A 7105-nucleotide genomic window follows, 5' to 3' on the forward strand; every position below is an offset into this window, starting at 1 on the left:
GTAATGAATGCTGAGCCGGCTGGTTCGTGTAAATGTCGGCAAAATATGTATGGTATATGACGTATATGACCTTAGGCAAATCTCGACTGGGGGCAGTTGTAACTAGTCCATTTTTTCCATTATTACACAATTATGTTGAGTTCTACATGTATCCACTTAACACGCCTACCATATACATATTATAACCGGTGGACACTATTTAATAATGCAAACATTGTAAAACATGGAAAAAATGGACCAATGTAGAAAATATGAGACTACAATGAAGTCTGTAGAGTGAAACATACATATTTTACATAAGAATAACAAACGCATTAATGGATGTATAATTCTTTAAAGTCTTATACAAGACTTGCATGTACCGTCTATTTCATTTTAATCGATTTAGGTAACGCTCAATAAATCGCCATGGCGGTTTTAATCTGGGATCTCCCGTGTTTTCTGTCAATTTTACCTTAAAAGCAGGATATTTTTATATGCGTTGAAATCACTGCCAAACAAATAAACAATACATAATTATTTTAGAACCAAATCTATTTATGGACCCTAAAACAAACATGACTCACAGAAGCCAATTTCATATGCAGCTATAAATCGCGAGGTCTTATTCTAGCGAAGAGGAAGGCAACTATATCGGGGTGCCCGACTGTATCAGTTGCCATAAAAATGTTTTATGTTAGTGGCTAATAAATGACATCAGCAAATTCGGTAAGACAATACAAGACTATGCATCCGTTTCCTCCTTTTATTTCCTCCCCTAGCAATCATTGTTTTGGGCGGTGGTGTGGTACAAAAGCAAAGCGAATGTTTTTACAATTTATTTTGACTACCAAGCGTAGGTACCCTTATTTATTTAGTTGAGGGTTAGATATGGATAGGATCTGTAAGAGCTTCTAAAGTGACAGTTCTTCAATCAAAAACGTCACTTTTGTTTCTGACAAGGCATTAACCTAATCTAATTCAGATTTACATAATACAAATACGATCATGTAGGTGTATAAGAATTTTGGTGTATTAACTTTCATTTTGGGTTTTATACCCCTTTTTTAAAGGAATATAATATGTACGTACATACATACAATCACGCCTGTATCCCGTAAAGGGGTAGGCAGAGCACACGAAACTACTAAAGCTTCAGTGCCACTCTTGGCAAAATAAGGGGTTGAAAGAAAACGAAACTGTGGCATTGCAGTGACAGGTTGCCAGCCTCTCGTCTACGCCACGTCTCGTCTACGACACCCACGGTGGTGGTGAAATTCTTAACTCGTCACCACACAGGCATAATATGTATTAATGCAATTCTGTTATAACAAAGACACATTTATTCAGTAATATAGTAAGACATTGTTAACTACATAGAAGTAGAAATCATTTATTCGTTAACAACAGTAATTACACATAATATACATAGATACATTACAAAAGACAGGTACACATATTTGCTACGAAATGGTCCCGACTCAGCATGGTGGTACATCAAAGTAAATAATTCAATTATTTCAATACTACTAGCAGCATACTTCTAGCCAACCCCACTATATCACGCAAAATAAGCGCAAGGCGTTGAGTTACGGAAAACCGGTTGACATCAATACCTACTACTTCTTAGTAAATACTTTAAATTAAAATAGGGAAAAATCTTGTCAACAAAAAAACCCTAATATGGCGTCCAGTCCGCTCCTCTCATAGACCATACAAAGTAGTCATTGTTCCGGCTAAGAACGAGGGCGCCAACTCGACGCTTTTGGCAGAAGCTTCCGATAATATTCCCTTGTTTTCGTTAACCACCGCCGTACAAATGTATCGCTAATTGGATCCCGTCAGATCGCTTCAAAGATAATAAAGTTTTCATGTTCGGGAGTGAAATATTGCACGAGTTTAATGTGTGAAAATAAAGCTGCGATCTGTTTAAGTGTCAAAAAAGTGTATATGCATAGTTAAGGAGAAGACGACACGCTTCAAAAAATTCCTCAATTTATTATCATTACTTCAACTCAATTGTTTTTATTTATTTTCTACGAATATATTATGTCATAGTCTGATTGTATCTATCATCCGCCGTATTACATTACGGCTAGGCGTCATCAAAAACAGGAGCGTTATGAAATGCGGCGGCCCAACGATTAGCGAGTTTGTCAGTGCACTAGGTTCTTCGATCGGACGGCCCAGATGTTAAATCGTATATCGTATTTAAGTACTAATATTTAGACTGCAAGGCGCACCCCATCATGCTTACAAAATAAAACATTGTGTTGAATATGTATGTTTTAAATATAGGCTGTCGTCAAAAAACAACTAACGTTGCGCTGATAGCCTGATTAACATATATTATTCACTGTGAGTACAACAATATATGATCACGAGCAACTCAATTCCAAACATAATTGTCACAAATTCACTTTACTTTCATGTTGTTCAATCATGCATAAATCAAAGAATTGTTGTCACATTTCGGGAAAGTTCGGTTCCTTTCATTGTTTGACGTCCCCTACGCTTTCGCGAGATTGGTTTCACTCTTTACTGCTACACCTTGACAAAACTGGAGTTTACCAACATCTAACTAAATCTTACGCAGGGTAAATAAAGCTCTATAAACCACCTAGCAAAGTTCAAAGTAACTCAAGTGACAACACACATGTAGGGACTGCTGGGTTCCTAGCCAAACATCACAATCGCTTACGATTAGTAGCTAGTGTAGTAGCCTCTCCCTATCGTTCTTCTGTAGTGGTGCGACACAGCTAGACTGCGTTTCGATCGACACATACAGGGTTGCAAAAAAAATGTTTTTTTTTCCGGCTTAAAAAAAAACAGTTTTTTTTCTGGAATATGTTTTTTTTCTTCTAAAGTACAAAATTATTTGTTCATCATAAAAAAACATATTAAGAGAAAAAACAATGATGCTCGGTTTTTCTTATGTTTTTTTTTCATAATTCTGAAAAAAAAAAAAATCTTTTTTTTTTTCTATTTGTAACCACATAGGTAAAGTCAACGATTGTCACTTCGGCTAGGCCGGTAGTATCCACTAAAGTTATTGTTCTAAGGCCAGCATCATTTTTCATTGTCATATAAAACAAATGCGACCGATTCGCGCGAATGGGGGCGGCGATAAGTGTTTTCAATTTAACAATTGTCTTTATCTGATTGATAGTGCAGAAAGAAAGGGGTAACGACCACTGTTATTGTAGTTATGAAGAATGGTCTTAGAAATTCTAGGATGTTATAGTACTTACGTGCCGTGTTGGAGCTTCTTTTCATTTCATACTTAAGAGCGTTATAACATTTCGGCGTCGGGCGAAATTAGGTATTTTACCCGCCGCGCGAGCCCAATATGCCGACCCTTTCTAGCACGTCTTATCACTCGCTCGCACTACAATAATGGACAAAACAATCTTGATCCTTCCTATGGAATTTTGATAACAACCACAATCTACTATCTCGATATAAACTTTTGATTTCTAATAAACATTATTTTGTACGAAAAGACTAGAATATAGCGCAAAATAATATTAATTACGTTAAAATTTATTTAAAAATTTAAAGTAATAATTATAAACTGTGATCATATTTAAGTAGATCTCAGCCTGGTATCTGATGTCAGCCGGAGAGTGACTAATACTTTAAGAGGTCTCTATCGATTTAAACATTTTCTTCCATCTAGCACCAAGATTCTCCTAGTCCAAGCCCTCGTTTTGCCCATCATGGATTATGCTGATGTGACTTCCAGTAATCTCACCCAAGCCTCTCTATATAAGTTCGATCGATTGCTCAACAACTGTATCCGGTTTGTTTTTGGACTGCGAAAATACGACCATATTTCAGCATATCGTAAGAAACTAAACTGGCTCCCTATTCGACAACGACGGTCGTTACGTATTCTCTGCACTTTATTTTCTATTTTATTTGACCCTTTTACCCCTGATTATCTTCGTTCCAAATTTAAATTTGTTTCTCCGCGTCCCGGCACTGATCTCCGAACCACCCGTAGTCTTAAACTTATCGTCCCCCAGCATCGCACAGGCTTCATGTCTAATTCCTTCACTGTGCAGGCGATCCGGCTGTGGAATGATCTTCCGCTCTCCATCAGGCAGGCCCAGAGCAAATTGTCTTTCAAGCGCATGTTACGCAAGCACCTGTTAGAAAAAGTTCAATAGTTGTCCTCATGATGTTTCACAATGGTTATTTTATTTTATTTTATATATGTATTTTATGTATATTTATTATATTTAGCATTATTTATGTATGTATATGTAGATATAACTAGTTAGGCAAATTTAGGTATATGTATATAATTCTACTTAACTGTTTTATGACCCTGCACCAACACGATCTCTCGGTTTAGCCCATGGTTGACTGGTAGAGAATGCCTGCTAGCATTAAGTCCGCCATTTGTACTTTTTTAATTGTGCAATAAAGTTTAAATAAATAAATAAATAAATAGATCCCATCCCAAATGTTTGCTTTTGTTATATGATAAGTATTAGAGTAAAGTATATATTAATATGATGATAAAATAAGTCAAATATAATTCTAATTACTTCAAGGTGTTACTCAAGGTCTGATGATGGAGAGAGATTGTGGTCACCAAAAATCAACTCGCATATTTGAATAACATAAAAAACGAAGTGGTTCAGTTACATGGGTTTATTGGTACCGGTGACCACCATCTGGCTCCAACATCAGACCCTCAGTACCACCTCTTGTCAAAGGTCTTATTAAGAAGAAGTAAGAACCCAATGAGCCTGATTACTAAATGGTTTAGTTACATGGATCACTGGTACTGGTGACCATCATCTGGCTCCATCATCAGACCATGAGTACCACTTCTTGTCAAAGGTCTTATTGAGACGATCCCAATGAGCCTAAAGACGATGTGGTTTAGTCATATGGTTCATTGGTACTGGTAACCACCATCTGTCTCCATCATCAGACCCTGAGTACCACCTCTTGTCGACGGTCTTGTTGAGACGATTTCAATGAGCCTACATACGAAGTGGTTTAGTTCCATGGTTCATTGGTACTGGTGACCACCATCTGGTCCCATCATCAGACCCTGAGTACCACCTCTTGTTAAAGGTCTTTTTGAGATGAACCCAATAAGGCTAAACACAAAGTGGTTTAGTCATATGGTTCATTGGTACTGGTGACAACCATCTGTCTCCATCATCAGACCCTGAGTACCACCTCTTGTCAAAGGTCTTGTTGAGACGAACCCAACGAGCCTAAACACGAAGTCGTTTACTTACATGGTTCACTGGTACTGGTGACCACCTTCTGGCTCCATCATCAGATCCCGAGTACCACCTCTTGTCAAAGGTCTTATTGAGACGATCCCATTGAGCCTAAATACGAAGTGGTTTAGTCATATGGTTCATTGGTACTGGTGACCACCATCTGGCTCCATCATCAGACCCTGAGTACCACCTCTTGTCAAAGGTCTTGTTGAGACGAACCCAACGAGCCTAAACACGAAGTCGTTTACTTACATGGTTCACTGGTACTGGTGACCACCTTCTGGCTCCATCATCAGATCCCGAGTACCACCTCTTGTCAAAGGTCTTATTGAGACGATCCCATTGAGCCTAAATACGAAGTGGTTTAGTCATATGGTTCATTGGTACTGGTGACCACCATCTGGCTCCATCATCAGACCCTGAGTACCACCTCTTGTCAAAGGTCTTGTTGAGACGAACCCAACGAGCCTAAACACGAAGTCGTTTACTTACATGGTTCACTGGTACTGGTGACCACCTTCTGGCTCCATCATCAGATCCCGAGTACCACCTCTTGTCAAAGGTCTTATTGAGACGATCCCATTGAGCCTAAATACGAAGTGGTTTAGTCATATGGTTCATTGGTACTGGTGACCACCATCTGGCTCCATCATCAGACCCTGAGTACCACCTCTTGTCAAAGGTCTTGTTGAGACGAACCCAACGAACCTAAACACGAAGTCGTTTACTTACATGGTTCACTGGTACTGGTGACCACCTTCTGGCTCCATCATCAGATTCCGAGTACCATCTTGATGTGTCTTATCATCTTGACCGTATTGTAATTTTCGCATATTTATCATCATAACGTTGTAATACTTTAACATTCAAACATAACAAAATATTACAAAAGCAAATATTTACGGATCTAGGATCAAATTCGTTGGTCGCTGTTTACACACACACAATGCGAGGATAGCCCGTGTATAAACAAGGCGTCCGACCCACACAACGATAAATATTCTCGACGTTTGCGATGAAAACTTGGAGAGCGAAGCAACATACGTCTCACCTCCTCGAGCTCCGGCGCGGCACTGAAATCGTAGGCGTCCGTCGCCGGTAAAATAGCGACAGGAAGGCTAGTTTTCAAAAAATTGGCAAAAAATCATGATAAAATATTATAACGACAAATGGATAACAGCAATTTAAGCACATTGTGCAGATTATTTATATACTAAAATAACTTCGATAACATGTAGATTTTCGGAGAAATGATCACTTGTTTCGATGTATTTTCAAGACAAAATTGAGTTCGTTTTACTTTCAATTTCTCAATTTCAAAGGATTAAATGATAAATATTGTTTAATGGGCCTAAAGTACAAGATATTAGGAATTTAAATTTACCGCATTTATGACAGTGAGATTATCAAATTGTACATAATAAGAGCTCCGAAATCTGTGCTTCGCGCGGTTTTTCCTAAACGAGCATCAGAAAAAAAATCATTACTAATTGAAAAAGCTTTTTCTTCCATATGTTTTTTAATGAACCGACAGTTAATTAGATTTTCTAACTGAAACAAGTACTTTTACTGTCTTTTAGTATGAGTAAAGTGTACAATTTTGCCGATAAATATTGTACATTTTACAATATATCGCCTTTTTTTGTCATAGCGCTCTTAAGGGGCTCCACACAACTTTTGACAAGTTTTGATTTGAAATTCCTAAGTTTGCACTAGGTACAGATAAAATTAAAAGACAAACGTCCATTGGTTCTTCAATCTTTTATCTTCATTCGTAAGAGATATTTTATTATATTTAGAAGAAAATACACGGTGTTTCCGGTAACACTCAAAACCTCAGACACCCCAATTGATTTTTATTTTTTTAAACTCAT

The sequence above is a fragment of the Leguminivora glycinivorella genome, chromosome 4 (genome assembly GCF_023078275.1).
Source record: "Leguminivora glycinivorella isolate SPB_JAAS2020 chromosome 4, LegGlyc_1.1, whole genome shotgun sequence".
Classification (NCBI taxonomy): Eukaryota; Metazoa; Arthropoda; class Insecta; order Lepidoptera; family Tortricidae; genus Leguminivora; species Leguminivora glycinivorella.